This window comes from Myotis brandtii, unplaced genomic scaffold (assembly GCF_000412655.1).
Source record: "Myotis brandtii unplaced genomic scaffold, ASM41265v1 scaffold351, whole genome shotgun sequence".
Taxonomy (NCBI): Eukaryota; Metazoa; Chordata; class Mammalia; order Chiroptera; family Vespertilionidae; genus Myotis; species Myotis brandtii.
The window spans coordinates 3,413,490-3,430,232 of NW_005363502.1; positions in this window are offsets into that span (position 1 = coordinate 3,413,490).

A 16,743-nucleotide genomic window follows, 5' to 3' on the forward strand; every position below is an offset into this window, starting at 1 on the left:
GGGTTAGGGGGATGGGGGAGGGCAGTGAGAGCTGAGCAGTCAGAGCAAGAGGAGCTTGTTTTTAATGCAGACATTGCAGGAAAAAGAAAATACAATAATTTAATGGCAATAAATTTATGTAATGGTATACTTTTTTGCTTAGCACCATTAAACCTATGTCAGGAATTAAGGACATTTAAGTGTAGTCTGGGGTGTTTTAAAATAGTGATAAGTATTCAATGAGGAGAATTTAGGAAATATAAACACATATAAAAAAGAAAATTAAAACCATTCATAATCCCCATCAAGAAGACATAAACACTATGAACAGTTTGGTCTGTCTGAATGTGTGTATATTTACAGGTCATAGGCAAGGGTGTATGTGGTGGGGGTGGGTGGGGGGCGATGAGAGAGACAGATAGACAGACAGTAAACTCCATGTGTGTGCTTACCCAGTCATATTTTTTTCTTTATGTTTGTGTAAATGTTTTTTGTTGTTCATAATAGGTATCTTACTATATTGCATGTACTTCATGAAATATTAGGATTTTCTTATATTAATAAGAATAATAATTCCATTGCATGGAGGTACCATGATTCATTAACCATTCCTCATATTTTCTCCATTTTAAATAACACTTTGATGAACAGTCACATAAAATGTTTTCCACATATCTATTATTTTCTTATAAAAGTTACTAGAGGCCTGGTGTACAACATTCGTGCACTGGGGCGGGGGGGAGGTCCCCTCAGCCCAGCCTGCATCCTCTCACAGTCCAGGACCCCTTGGGGGGATGTCTGCCTGCAGTGGAGGTGGGAGAGGCTCCCGCCTCCACTGCTGCACTTGCCAGCGGTGAGTCCAGCTTCTGGCTGAGTGACGCTTCCCCTGTGGGAGCACACTGACCACCAGAGGGCAGCTCCTGTGTTGAGTGTCTGCCCCCTGGTGGTCAGTGCACATCATAGTGACTGGTCGTTCATCATTTGGTCTATTTGCATACTAGGCTTTTATTATATAGGATTAGAAGTGGAATAGCTATGATAAATGGTAAAAACACTAACTTTATTTTAATCTTTAAGGGTATTTTATTGTTTATTTTATTTTCCCTATTTCAAAAAGAATATAAATTTATTGTGAAAAAGTTGGAAAATGTAGACACACACACCAAAAAATTAAATAATCAAAATTAAAAAAACCAGTGATAACTGGTCACTGCATTTTGACTTACAGGCTTTCAGTCTCTTTTCTCCTCACCTGTAGGAAATAAATATGTCTATTTTTTCTTTCTTTCTCTCCTTTTTTACCAATACCCTGTCACACAGTGTATTATGATCTATAACTTTTAAAGCCTTGATAATGTACATAATTTCCTATCCTATCTAATAATAGACAAAGATTGAAATTGACCGTACCTTCACTACGCCTCCCATTGGCTAATCAGCGAGATATGCAAATTAACCACCAACAAAGGCGGCAGATTTGCATACTGCAGGCAGATCCCGCTGCGCCACCCCAGCACAAGATCCTGGCCTGCCCTGTCTTGGGCGGGGTGGGCAAGGTGGGCGGGGTGGGCAGCAGCGTGATCCGTGAGAGGGCACAGGTTGGGCTGAGGGACCCCCCTCCCCTGCCAGTGCACAAATTTTTGTGCACGGGCCTTCTAGTATTAAATATATTTGTCTAAATTATCTCAAGAAATATTGTACCAATTTCAAGAGTTTGTTTTACCACATGATACCATTCTTTCTAAAGTCTAATGATCTAGTAGGTGAAAGAAGTTTTCTCTGAAACTTAAATTTGCAATAATTTAGTTATGAAAAAGTATTTTTAATATATTTATTAACTATTTCTTTATCTTACATTTTTAAATTACCTTTCAAATATATTATACTCATTTTATAGGAATTTATGTAAGTTATATATGCACACACATATACTATTAATTCTTACATTCATTGCAAATATCTTCCAATTTGTCTTTGGTCTTTAGGTGTGTTCTGATGTCTTTAGTCATACAGTAGTTTTTATGTTAATGTAGACCAATTATTAATGTTTCCTTGTGACTGTGTCTTGTTTAAGAAACTTTCTTTATTTTTGACTTTGCCTCTATCATTCCCATGATCTTTGTGGTTGCCTCCTAATGCCTCCCACTGCTGCAATTTTATCTGAAGGTATTGTTAGGATGCAAGGCTCAGGATGATTTGGATTCCATTATATTCATTCCTTTTCCTGAAGGATTAGTCAGTAAGAGGGAAAAAATGACTGTCTGTCATTGCTAATATTTTTCACATCAGATTTGAATACAGAATTCAGTCTTTATTTGAAAAATGCTAAAGGATCTGACAGCAATACCCATGGATTGTGTATGTACTGGCTCCCCCACATGTGAAAAAGTCTTTGTAGAGTAGAGGATATTGAGATGAGATGCACCATGAAGATTAAAACTCAGCCCCCATTGCATAATAGATGAAGAAGTGGAGATCCAGAAGAATGAAATTATTGCTCAACATCACATGACTAGTCTGTGGCAACATTGACACAAAATTCAAATCAGTATTTCCAACCAAAATTGCCTTAGACACACTAGGCAATGCAAAGCTTGCTCTCTGCTAAAATTTAGTTAATGGGATATACTCTTAAATATTCAGAAGGTTGTTTCATTATTATCATGCAAATACTAGATCTAAAAAATGGTGGCCTTCTTGTCCCCAATGATTTCTGTCAGTAATCAATTCAGAATATAATAAAAGGTAAATGAACAGTCAAGTTGATAGAAATGTATTTTCTTCAAAAAAAGTCCTTGGAGACTTTTACATTTATGCTGGCAAATCAATGTTAATTCTTTCATTCCAAGACACTCTACCTGTCAGAAGATGAAATTCAAAATTCCTCCTTCTTTATAAGAATAATCTGTCAATTACAAATGCAAAAGTGGCATTAGAAATGAAATTAGATACTGTGAAATGTTGCAAGTGAATGAAACATTGCTAATCCGAGTTCTCGCAAATGAAAGTATTGAGAGAAAGGAATTGTAGGTACTAACTCGAACCTTCTAACTTAAAATTTCAAATAATTACACCCTTGTATATATAAAAAGCAGCTTATCCCTACAAGATTTAAGTCTTCTGAGTGGTTTTCAAAAAAATTTTTAATTTTTTCCCCATGACTAATTTTATAATTGGCAATTTGTACTTCTTTGAATTTTGGAGTTAATTATTAATATGAATAGAAGTCTTCCATTTTCTTCATATGTAGAAAAATGTATTTTCCACACTGACTCATTAAGTCTCCAGCCCAACTTTAGTTTCTCCTACACAACTATACATGTCAAATCTGAACCTATTTTTAGAAGTGTTTCCTGACTCCAGATTAAAAGAGAAATTGGAACATTTCCATTAAAATGTTCTTTTCTCTTTTATGTTTTCCAGAAATAAAAATCTCTCTCACAATAAGTAGTATTTTTTCTAAATGAAGGAAATAAGTCACCAAGTATTGCCTTCTTCACGTTCCTAACCCCAAATAAGCAACAAAAACAACAAACAATTTTTTAAAAATAACTTTAACAAAACAAAAATAGCCAAGTATTTTTGTCTGTGTTGATGATAAAATTTATGTCAGTTCGGGCCTAAAATTACCATCTCCAAAGTTCAGAATGAATTAATGAGTATTATCAGTATAAAAATGAAATCAATTCCCAACCCAACAGCTCAGATTTTAGAATTCTCTTCCTTTGAAATGGAATTTACACAATCTATACTTGCATCATGAAGAAAATACATCATTTAGCCAAAGCATATACAAGAGTTCAAAGAGAATGTTTACATGGTCTTCAAGAAGGTTACATCTAGTCAAGGAAAATTAATTTTAGAAATTAAGCAATTATCTGGATAAGTAAAATTGAAATAAAATACTTGATTCAATTACCTGCTTATGTTCATGGAAGTATCTGAATCATCTGTATACTTATTCCAACTTTCCACCTTTTTTGTGTTAGGTTAATACCAAAAGTCAGTCAGAGATAGAAAGTGACAACTTTCATTACTTTACACAAATATATCATTGGAAAATAAAGTGAGAATAGGGATAAAATGCTGAGAAACAGAAAAGAAGCTACTCCTGCTTTGATTATAATACCAGATATGACGTAAGAGATAAAAGGTACAGGATTCCAGTTATAAAATAGATAAGTCCTGGGGATTTAATGTACAATTTGGTGATTATAGTTAATAATACTATATTTGAAAGTTGCTAAGAAAGTAGATCTTAAAAGTTCTCATCACAAGAAAAACATTTTGTACCTTCGTGTGGTAACAAATGGGTTAACTAGACTTATTGTGGTGATCATTTTGCAATATATGCAAATATCAAATCATTAAGTTGTACACCTGAAATTAATACTGTTATATGACAATTATAGCTCCATTTTTTTAAAATCTAAAAAATAATAATATAAATAAGTAAGTAAATATTTTCATGTTAAAGAAAGGTGCATAGAGATCTCAAGACCCATGGATGAGAAAGGCCAATATATCCTAGAAAGATTTCAACAAGAATTCAGAAGTCTCCAGGTATTATCCAAGTTCTCTGTAATGAAGAGATTGATAAGTGAGTGTTGCTCTTTTCTTGGAGCAGACTTTAATTCATTTCTAGGTTCTTTGTGGTTTACACTGTAACTCCTCACTACAAATCCCAAACTGCAACTTAAATGAAACCAGCAAGTTAAATATGCTAAAGGTTCATTTTGGAAATGTTGTCAACAGTGGCCATTTATTTTCAGAAATTACCAAAGCTACCTTTAAAATAGACAGTGTTATAAAACTTAAGGGATTTAGTTGAGCTTTATACTCATTTAAAGCCAGGGATAAACTATAGCATTAACTATGCACTAACTTGTACAGAATGCAAGCAATGTGCCCTTCTAGCTGCGCATTGAATTTTTATCTCCTAGTTATTTAGGAAAGCATTGAGAATTTCACCATAGTGTTAACTCGAGGCTTCGGCAGTAAGAATTGCCGACCTGATGAATTGGTCTTTTCAGTAAGATAAGTGCTACTCTTTATTCAAAGACGAAGTATTTATCTTGAAGGAATTTTTCTTTAATATCCTGCAGAGTGTGTCGGGAAGTCTTATGAGAATAGGCTTTCTTGTGAGAGGACAGTCTTTATAGGCAATCTAAAATGAATCACCCAAGGTTTGCTTTTTTGCTACACATAATTCATCTTTTCATTGCAACTCCCACCCCATCCACCCCCATCCCATCTCCCCTAGACGGTTGCTTTGGGAACAAGAGAGAAAAGAGTCAGCACACAACTATGTAACTGAGTTTCCCAACTAATAAGCTATTTCCAGGGATTAGACCACTCACCTTTGAATCATCTCCCTCCCTGCATGTAGTAGGCATGCCCATAGCTGTTAATTTAGAAAACTAAATGGCACATTTGTATTCCCCACTGGGAAAAGGAGGAAACAAATGTATTACAGTTTTGGAGGCCTAAAGTAGAGAGCCAGTGTAATGACCGCGGGCACAATTAAATTAAAGTTTGTAAAATTCTCTTTCCATAAAGACAAATGGTCTAACTATAGAATAGCATTTCACACGTACATAGTAAAAAGAAACTTGGATTTTCTTCCCAGATCTTCTCTGTGACTTTAGGTAAGTCATTCGTTCTCTCTGAACCTGTTTGTTTATATGCAAAATGTAAGTCACAATAGCATGCACCACTAACTTCTAATAATCAAATTAAATAATGTCTGGAGGCTTGTAGGTAACTACAAAGCACTCTCTAACTGTGACATACTAGAAAACCCCATTAAAATGTACATATCTGTGCAATGTGAATTTTGTCCTTAAGGAATGTTTCCAAGCCTGTTTGTGTTCAGTGATAATCAGTAAAGTGACCATCTCAACATGGGTTCCCCCTACAGTAAACTCTTGTCAAAGGACTTGGGGACAAGTAGTTAGAAGGTGACCTCAGGAAGTACAGCAAAGCAAGTGGGTAAAGTGTAAAAGAAAGAGACATTTTAATCAATATACATGAACACGCTGGTTACCACTGTGGGCAACTGGGACTCCGTCTACTGGACACCAAACAGAAACCTTACGGAACATCCCTCAGAACTGATTCCTAGAGGATGGGGAGGGCTCCCCATGGGTGTTGCACCCTCCTTGACCGCTATCATCACCAACCAGGTTGGTGGCTTGCGAAGGTGTTAGAGGAAGCCCTTGGCCAGAAAAAACACACTCTAAGCTTGAAGTGGAAAGCTGTCAACATGCCAGAACCACTCACTGCAGCTTCAGGGAGACTCGGGGTGGCCAGGTGTGTGGGCAGAGTGCCAACGGTGCCCGCACAGGGGCTTTTCAACACAATGAAGCATGGCAGCCATTTGAGACCATGCTCTCTGAGAACACAATGCCTGCAGTTTCTGCCTTGGGTATCCCTTTCCCCTCTGTGCTTTCATCTCCACCTCACTAATAGATCCACATTAGAGAGAACAAGAGGGACAAAGAGAAAAGGGAAGGAAAAAGAGTAAGTTAAAAATAAAAGGTCATTCCTTCCCCCACTCTCCTCTATTTGCTTCAGAGAAGGAAGAATGAGTTTCTATTCATTCAAGTAATTTAAAAAAAAAAGAAAGAAAAGAACATTAAGATGATGTTCGAAGACATACATAAGATTCAGGAACACGCAAAAGAAGGAGGAGGAGAGGGAGGAGAGGGAGGGAGAGGGAGAAGAGAGCTCCATGTATGGTTTTTGTCAGGTCACTAAAAATCAGGATTTCCCACCTTCTAGGGGCTCCTATGCATGTTTGTTAGATATGGTTCTGTTATGTGTCAATTCATGTCAGTTTTCAGGCAAAATGTGAAAGCCTTTTTCTCATTGGATGGACATAATTATATAAAAGTGTGCCATACTTTCCAATTTACTGTCCAATGTATTTGGACTTTCATTCAGGTCATAGCTGATTCATTAGATGATTAAAAGTTAGGACAAGTCATTTTATCCCAATGAAAGCTGTGGCTTTCTGCGGATGATGAAGAGCTATTCTCTACACTCAATAGTCTTGGGTCTTTTAGAACATTTGCAAACAATGTTTAGCTAGAAAACTTAAGATTTCCATTTGCTTCCCGGAAAGAAATACTTACTTAGGGAACTTTACTTTTTTCCTCTTAGCTTCCCTTAATGCCATCTCGAATTCAAGTGAAATTTCTGCATAATGTTTGTTTCAAAACTATCAAAATTAAGTAATGAATTGAATAAATGTATTTATTTTCCCTTAAGTGCTAAATAAGACCTTTATAGTTTCTTGGGGTTTGTGCTGTTGTTCGTCATAGTTTTGTTTTGCTTTTATCTGTATGTATGGTTCCCTGAAGCACATATAAATTGTATTTCATTTATTTTATTTATTTTTTTGGGGGGGGGGGCGGTTGATTCAAAGCCAGCACAAGAGACAGGGCTAGGTTTCCAGAACAGAGTTCCTATTTTCCTCTGGGTTTCCTTACCTACTGACTAAAATATAAATTTACACTACCAGAAAGTATGAGTGTTTCTCAATTTTAAAGATCTTAATGACTGAATAAATAAAACTAATATTATATATATTTTCTTAGGTGTGAAGGTTTAGAAATCAGACATTTAAATAAATAGTTTAAACTTATTTTCTTTACATTCAAAATGAAATTAGTTTATGTGTGTGAATGCACCTAAAATAAGCTATAAACTACCATAACAATGTCAATCAATATCAACTGCCCTTTGCAGCTATGTCTTCTGCATAGCATTTGTTCCTCCACCTACAGAAGAACCTTTATGTTTCAGTAAAAAGATAAGAAATCTCAAAATACTTGCAATTTTTAACAACAGCAGTGACATCTGGTTACTCCCACAGTCAACTTCTCGGGTTGAGTAGACTGCTGTTTCAGTAGGCTTAATAGCTGCCTCTTGGGAAAAGGGTAACAATGTCAAGTGTTAAACACAATGAAATCATTGCACCTGCTACCTCTACTCAGTGTTTCTGGCTGCTCTACCAAAAACACTTCTTTTATGTTCAATTATTTCTTTCAGTTCTTAAAAATGTAGACTTGAGGCTAAACCATGTTTTTTTCTGTTATTTTGCTAACAGGCAACCATTATGGGTACATGAAAAAAATAGAAATGTAATGCTTATTTTAAGTGAATATGGGAAGGAATTGGTACTTATGCAATCTTAGGTTGTTTTGAAAATAATCATTTTGGTCTTCAGTATTTAATAGCATAATTAACCCCTGTGAGGTGTGTGTGTGTGTGTGTGTGTGTGTGTGTGTGTGTGTGAGAGAGAGAGAGAGAGAGAGAGAGAGAGAGAGAGATGGGGGAGATTGTTTTGGATATTTAAATTGAAAATAAATCTACAAAATTAATTTAGAGTAAAAATATACAAAGTTCTTTAATTGTGACATTTTGGACCCATAATTGTTTACATTTACATTCTAGGAAGTTAAAAAATACCAAATAAAAAGACCAAAAAAACTTACTTTACTATAATAATACTTTACATTTGTCTAGTGCTTTATAGTTTACAAAATGCTTTGAATTATGCATTTTTTCAATTGCTCACTGTAGATACTCATGCTTTGCAAAAGCAGATGAGAGATTTTATTATGGTGGTGATTCAATTAGGTGCAACTGTACCATCTTGTTTGTCTTCTGAATCAGCCCATTGACTAATGCAAACTAAGATTATAGATACCAAATATTACAAGAGAATTGAAAATACTCTGCTAGCAACAGAGTATTTTAGAATTCTCTACTCATCTCCTATTTACTGCTAATGAGTTGACAGTTATTTTAAGTGGATGATGGCTTGAATACCCAGATGTTGTGTGACAGACTTTGTTCTAATTCTCTGTTTTAGTTATGTTTAAACTTGAAGTTTTATGCAAATAACTGCACAAACTCTGAGTTGAGAATTCTAAGGTCCAGGCACATCCCATTACATATGTCCCCCAAATTCATATGTCCTATCCTAATCCCTAATACAATGGATGGTATTTGGAGGTGGAGCCTTTGAGAGGTGACTACATCATGAGGGTGGAGCCCTCATGAATGAAATTAGTGCCCTTATAAAAGACACCCCAGAGAGCTCCTCCCTCCCTTTCCCCATATGAGGATCCTGCAAGAAGACTGCCATCTATGAACCAGGAAACAGGTCCTCGCCAGGCACCAAATCCCCCTTTGCCTTGATCTTGGACTTCTCAGTCTTTCTTTGGCCTCCAGAATTGTTTCTGTTGTTTATAAACCACCCAGTCTATGGTAATCTGTTACAGCAGCTCAAACTGAATGAAATAGCATATGTCCACAATTTTGCCTAAAACAGCTCATAAATGGACTGTTTTAGACTAGAGTAAGATGGTGTAAAGTCAGCACATCAGTTATGTGCATGAGTGGCTGATTCTGAGATATAGCATTTAAGAACTTGTTCTCTTAGACATTTAACCAGTATATTCTCTACTTATTTACATGATTAATTTGCCCTTTCTCTGTGGAACACTTTTCTTCTTGAAGAAAGACTTCAGCTTAGTCTTCATCAGACTGTTGCTACTTCAGTATCTATGGACCCTCAATCAGGACAAGTGGCTACAGGGCACTTCCATACAGCACTTGAGTTCCTACTCCTAAAAGCTACTGCTCAAAAGAGGGGGTGTTGGGGGGAGTCATCTGTGGGCTACTTCTCTTTGTCCTAGACATGGAGAGAATTTCTCATACAATCAGAGAGACAAGTGGTGCACTGAAGATGCAGCAGAACTGAGCTTGGCTCCCTGGATGGACTGGTAGGAGCGCTTAGGAGCCCTGGCTGAAGCGGGAGAGGCCGTGTGCCGGAGCAGCTGGCCACCTGGCAGAGCTGGGGGAAGCCTGAGCAGACACTGTTCTGTAGACATCAGGAGCAAAAGCCTGGGAGTAGAGCAACTTGAGGGCTTTTCACACATATTGTATTAACTTTGATTGCCTGTATGATTTTCTGCTAAATTACTTTTCCATAAAGCTATAATAAAAGTATGCACAGCGTGCATCTGTGGGTGGAGGCGAGAACACAGGTGAAGTGCTGTTCTTTATTAAATGTGCAGCCATGAGCACAGAAATCCTTGATCCAGAGAAAGCCATTTAACTAATTGTCCAAAGTACTCCTCTGTTATCAACCAGGCTTACTTTAATCTAACACCAGATTTGACTCCTCCTTCATCAACTCTGTTTGCTGAGAGCCGTTAGCATCTCTTAACTATAATAAAACTAGAGGCCCGGTGCATGACATTCATGCACTGCGGGGGGGGGGCGGTCCCCCTCAGCCCAGCCTGTGCCCTCATAGTCTGGGACCCCTTGGGGATGTCTGACTGCCGGCTTAGGCCTGCTGGGAGTCGGACATCCCCCGAAGGGTCCTTAGTGCTGCTGCGGAGGTGGGAGAGGCTCCTGCCACTGTCACTGGACTAGCCAGCCATGAGCCCGGCTTCTGGCTCAACAGTGCTAAGGACCCTTCGGGGGATGTGCTTCCCTGTGGGAGTGCACTGACCACCAGGAGACAGCTCCTACATTGAGCATCTGCCCCTTGGTGGTCATTCCCCCATTTGGTTGATTTGCATATTAGCCTTTTATTATCTATATATATAAAAGCCTAAGTGACTGGCCGACCAGCCAACCAGCCAGTAGCTATAATGTGCACTGACCACCAGGGGCAGACGCTCAATGCAGGAGCTGAACTGCGGTGGCTTGGCAACTGCGGTTCTCGGGTGACACACCTAGAACCAAAGAAGAGGGAACCCAATTCCGGGGTGTGTCACCCAAGAACCACCCTCTCACAATCCAGGATCCCTGGGGGATGTCAGAGAGCCGGTTTCAGCCTGATCCCCACAGGCCAGGCTGAGGGACCCCACTGGTGCACGAATCCATGCACTAGGCCTCTAGTATAGGATAAGAGAGAGAGAGAAAAAAATACAAACAAACAAAATCAAACTTGCTGAGACCACTGGCAAGTCTCAGAACTTCTTTACTATATGTCATCTTTTCCTTTCCAATCTCTAGAATCCTATAAGTCCAGGCCAAATTGTTTTCCTTTACCAACTCCAGATCCCCAATAATAGTTTATGATCCTACCTTGAAACTTTTCTCTGTACTCCACAGATCAGTTGCTTCAAATTCTGAACATTTTGTTTTATATTCCAAGGAATTTTTTTTTTACCATACTTGTGTTTTCAACTCTCCTTTGGGCAAAATCAAACCTTTTTATTCATTTTTAATCTTTATTGTTGAAAGTATTACATATGTCCCCCTTTTTTCCCCTATTGACCCCTTCTAACTCCCCCCCCATTGTCTGTGTCCATGGGTTATGCATATATGCATACAAGTTCTTTGTTGTATCTCCCCCCCTTCTCCCCCACCTCCCTCATCCTGCCTTTCCTCTTCCAAATTCTTCTTCTGAATAAGAAGGCAATGCTCAAGATCTCTGGGGACAGTCCACCCCTTTGATTTTATGCAGTTATTCCATACATGGGATACTACTTCTCACTGCCTTCTATAAAGAAACAGCACAAACAGCACTCAACAGTTCTGGTGAGTACCCTGAAATAAACAGCAAATTAAGGAAAAAAGATAATTTTGTAATCGAGCTTTCCCACTATTTGCCTTCAGCATTGTTATTACTATAAAATTAATATTTTGTTATAACTTTAACTTGCCTTTTGGTCCTGTTAATGGAGCACACAGGTAAAAAGTGAGTTGAGTTTCTCAGTATGTCTACCTAGTGAAAACGCAGCACCATAAGAAGAAAGGCAGTCTTATCCCTGTTCTCAGTGAGCAGTCTGATGGGCTTCCGGGTGATTTACCGGGGAGGGAATCTGTGGATGTGCCTGGGGGCACTGCAGACCCAGCAGCGATCAGAGCACCATTTCACTGAGCACACATTTCAGTGCACTGCGCGGAATACTAAAAAGGAGGAACTGACAAGGGGGAGGCAAGTAATGTGGATTAGTCACATTTTATATTACTTTTATGTTTTTTTTCCATCGGCCCTTTTAAAAACAAAAATCACATAAACCGAAGCTTTGGAACATATTTCTGCTAACCGGTGTCAGCAACGCTTTAATCATTTATTGCTCACTGAGTGTAACAGCCAGATGTTCCAATTTTGAGGACATTCCACCCACTTTCAAAACTCCCAGTGCAATCCTAATTACCCACTTTCAGCTACTTGTTTTTTGCTTGTGGCTGAAAACATTGTAAAACTGGCACCAAAGTGCCACGTGAATAAAACATGTTAGTCAAGCTTGTACCCAACAAGGAGCTGTCCTAAAGAAGCAATGTGGAAATCCCACAGCCAATGTTGGACATAAAACTTCCTCTATGACATCCAAAATGATGCCTTCTTAAAGCGAGTTGTGATTTACTGGGAAGAAAACTGTTATTGTAATTAGAATACCTATGTTCAAGCCCCAGTTTAGCCACTCATTCAGTGTGAAACCCTGAGTCACCCACTTATTTCTCTGCATAAGGTGGATATTATTTCCCCCATAGCACTCTAGGATTCAGGAAACAAAAGTGAGTATATATATATACACACACTGAGTGGCCAGATTATTATGACCACCTGACATTTGTAGGCAAATAGCTATAATTTCATGCTGAAGTTGCTAGAGGGCCAGACCATTATAAATAGGGAAGCGGGTTGTTTACCACGACAGTAGAAGTGATTTTTTTCTGAAGATATGGGTAAACAACGCGATTTAACAGCCTTTGAACGTGGGATATATTTGAACGTGAGTGGCCAGATTATTATGACTGATGGCTTGAATACCCAGATGTTGTGTGACAGACTTTGTTCTAATTCTCTGTTTTAGTTATGTTTAAACTTGAAGTTTTATGCAAATAACTGCACAAACTCTGAGTTGAGAATTCTAAGGTCCAGGCACATCCCATTACATATGTCCCCCAAATTCATATGTCCTATCCTAATCCCTAATACAATGGATGGTATTTGGAGGTGGAGCCTTTGAGAGGTGACTACATCATGAGGGTGGAGCCCTCATGAATGAAATTAGTGCCCTTATAAAAGACACCCCAGAGAGCTCCTCCCTCCCTTTCCCCATATGAGGATCCTGCAAGAAGACTGCCATCTATGAACCAGGAAACAGGTCCTCGCCAGGCACCAAATCCCCCTTTGCCTTGATCTTGGACTTCTCAGTCTTTCTTTGGCCTCCAGAATTGTTTCTGTTGTTTATAAACCACCCAGTCTATGGTAATCTGTTACAGCAGCTCAAACTGAATGAAATAGCATATGTCCACAATTTTGCCTAAAACAGCTCATAAATGGACTGTTTTAGACTAGAGTAAGATGGTGTAAAGTCAGCACATCAGTTATGTGCATGAGTGGCTGATTCTGAGATATAGCATTTAAGAACTTGTTCTCTTAGACATTTAACCAGTATATTCTCTACTTATTTACATGATTAATTTGCCCTTTCTCTGTGGAACACTTTTCTTCTTGAAGAAAGACTTCAGCTTAGTCTTCATCAGACTGTTGCTACTTCAGTATCTATGGACCCTCAATCAGGACAAGTGGCTACAGGGCACTTCCATACAGCACTTGAGTTCCTACTCCTAAAAGCTACTGCTCAAAAGAGGGGGTGTTGGGGGGAGTCATCTGTGGGCTACTTCTCTTTGTCCTAGACATGGAGAGAATTTCTCATACAATCAGAGAGACAAGTGGTGCACTGAAGATGCAGCAGAACTGAGCTTGGCTCCCTGGATGGACTGGTAGGAGCGCTTAGGAGCCCTGGCTGAAGCGGGAGAGGCCGTGTGCCGGAGCAGCTGGCCACCTGGCAGAGCTGGGGGAAGCCTGAGCAGACACTGTTCTGTAGACATCAGGAGCAAAAGCCTGGGAGTAGAGCAACTTGAGGGCTTTTCACACATATTGTATTAACTTTGATTGCCTGTATGATTTTCTGCTAAATTACTTTTCCATAAAGCTATAATAAAAGTATGCACAGCGTGCATCTGTGGGTGGAGGCGAGAACACAGGTGAAGTGCTGTTCTTTATTAAATGTGCAGCCATGAGCACAGAAATCCTTGATCCAGAGAAAGCCATTTAACTAATTGTCCAAAGTACTCCTCTGTTATCAACCAGGCTTACTTTAATCTAACACCAGATTTGACTCCTCCTTCATCAACTCTGTTTGCTGAGAGCCGTTAGCATCTCTTAACTATAATAAAACTAGAGGCCCGGTGCATGACATTCATGCACTGCGGGGGGGGGGCGGTCCCCCTCAGCCCAGCCTGTGCCCTCATAGTCTGGGACCCCTTGGGGATGTCTGACTGCCGGCTTAGGCCTGCTGGGAGTCGGACATCCCCCGAAGGGTCCTTAGTGCTGCTGCGGAGGTGGGAGAGGCTCCTGCCACTGTCACTGGACTAGCCAGCCATGAGCCCGGCTTCTGGCTCAACAGTGCTAAGGACCCTTCGGGGGATGTGCTTCCCTGTGGGAGTGCACTGACCACCAGGAGACAGCTCCTACATTGAGCATCTGCCCCTTGGTGGTCATTCCCCCATTTGGTTGATTTGCATATTAGCCTTTTATTATCTATATATATAAAAGCCTAAGTGACTGGCCGACCAGCCAACCAGCCAGTAGCTATAATGTGCACTGACCACCAGGGGCAGACGCTCAATGCAGGAGCTGAACTGCGGTGGCTTGGCAACTGCGGTTCTCGGGTGACACACCTAGAACCAAAGAAGAGGGAACCCAATTCCGGGGTGTGTCACCCAAGAACCACCCTCTCACAATCCAGGATCCCTGGGGGATGTCAGAGAGCCGGTTTCAGCCTGATCCCCACAGGCCAGGCTGAGGGACCCCACTGGTGCACGAATCCATGCACTAGGCCTCTAGTATAGGATAAGAGAGAGAGAGAAAAAAATACAAACAAACAAAATCAAACTTGCTGAGACCACTGGCAAGTCTCAGAACTTCTTTACTATATGTCATCTTTTCCTTTCCAATCTCTAGAATCCTATAAGTCCAGGCCAAATTGTTTTCCTTTACCAACTCCAGATCCCCAATAATAGTTTATGATCCTACCTTGAAACTTTTCTCTGTACTCCACAGATCAGTTGCTTCAAATTCTGAACATTTTGTTTTATATTCCAAGGAATTTTTTTTTTACCATACTTGTGTTTTCAACTCTCCTTTGGGCAAAATCAAACCTTTTTATTCATTTTTAATCTTTATTGTTGAAAGTATTACATATGTCCCCCTTTTTTCCCCTATTGACCCCTTCTAACTCCCCCCCCCATTGTCTGTGTCCATGGGTTATGCATATATGCATACAAGTTCTTTGTTGTATCTCCCCCCCTTCTCCCCCACCTCCCTCATCCTGCCTTTCCTCTTCCAAATTCTTCTTCTGAATAAGAAGGCAATGCTCAAGATCTCTGGGGACAGTCCACCCCTTTGATTTTATGCAGTTATTCCATACATGGGATACTACTTCTCACTGCCTTCTATAAAGAAACAGCACAAACAGCACTCAACAGTTCTGGTGAGTACCCTGAAATAAACAGCAAATTAAGGAAAAAAGATAATTTTGTAATCGAGCTTTCCCACTATTTGCCTTCAGCATTGTTATTACTATAAAATTAATATTTTGTTATAACTTTAACTTGCCTTTTGGTCCTGTTAATGGAGCACACAGGTAAAAAGTGAGTTGAGTTTCTCAGTATGTCTACCTAGTGAAAACGCAGCACCATAAGAAGAAAGGCAGTCTTATCCCTGTTCTCAGTGAGCAGTCTGATGGGCTTCCGGGTGATTTACCGGGGAGGGAATCTGTGGATGTGCCTGGGGGCACTGCAGACCCAGCAGCGATCAGAGCACCATTTCACTGAGCACACATTTCAGTGCACTGCGCGGAATACTAAAAAGGAGGAACTGACAAGGGGGAGGCAAGTAATGTGGATTAGTCACATTTTATATTACTTTTATGTTTTTTTTCCATCGGCCCTTTTAAAAACAAAAATCACATAAACCGAAGCTTTGGAACATATTTCTGCTAACCGGTGTCAGCAACGCTTTAATCATTTATTGCTCACTGAGTGTAACAGCCAGATGTTCCAATTTTGAGGACATTCCACCCACTTTCAAAACTCCCAGTGCAATCCTAATTACCCACTTTCAGCTACTTGTTTTTTGCTTGTGGCTGAAAACATTGTAAAACTGGCACCAAAGTGCCACGTGAATAAAACATGTTAGTCAAGCTTGTACCCAACAAGGAGCTGTCCTAAAGAAGCAATGTGGAAATCCCACAGCCAATGTTGGACATAAAACTTCCTCTATGACATCCAAAATGATGCCTTCTTAAAGCGAGTTGTGATTTACTGGGAAGAAAACTGTTATTGTAATTAGAATACCTATGTTCAAGCCCCAGTTTAGCCACTCATTCAGTGTGAAACCCTGAGTCACCCACTTATTTCTCTGCATAAGGTGGATATTATTTCCCCCATAGCACTCTAGGATTCAGGAAACAAAAGTGAGTATATATATATACACACACTGAGTGGCCAGATTATTATGACCACCTGACATTTGTAGGCAAATAGCTATAATTTCATGCTGAAGTTGCTAGAGGGCCAGACCATTATAAATAGGGAAGCGGGTTGTTTACCACGACAGTAGAAGTGATTTTTTTCTGAAGATATGGGTAAACAACGCGATTTAACAGCCTTTGAACGTGGGATATATTTGAACGTGAGTGGCCAGATTATTATGAC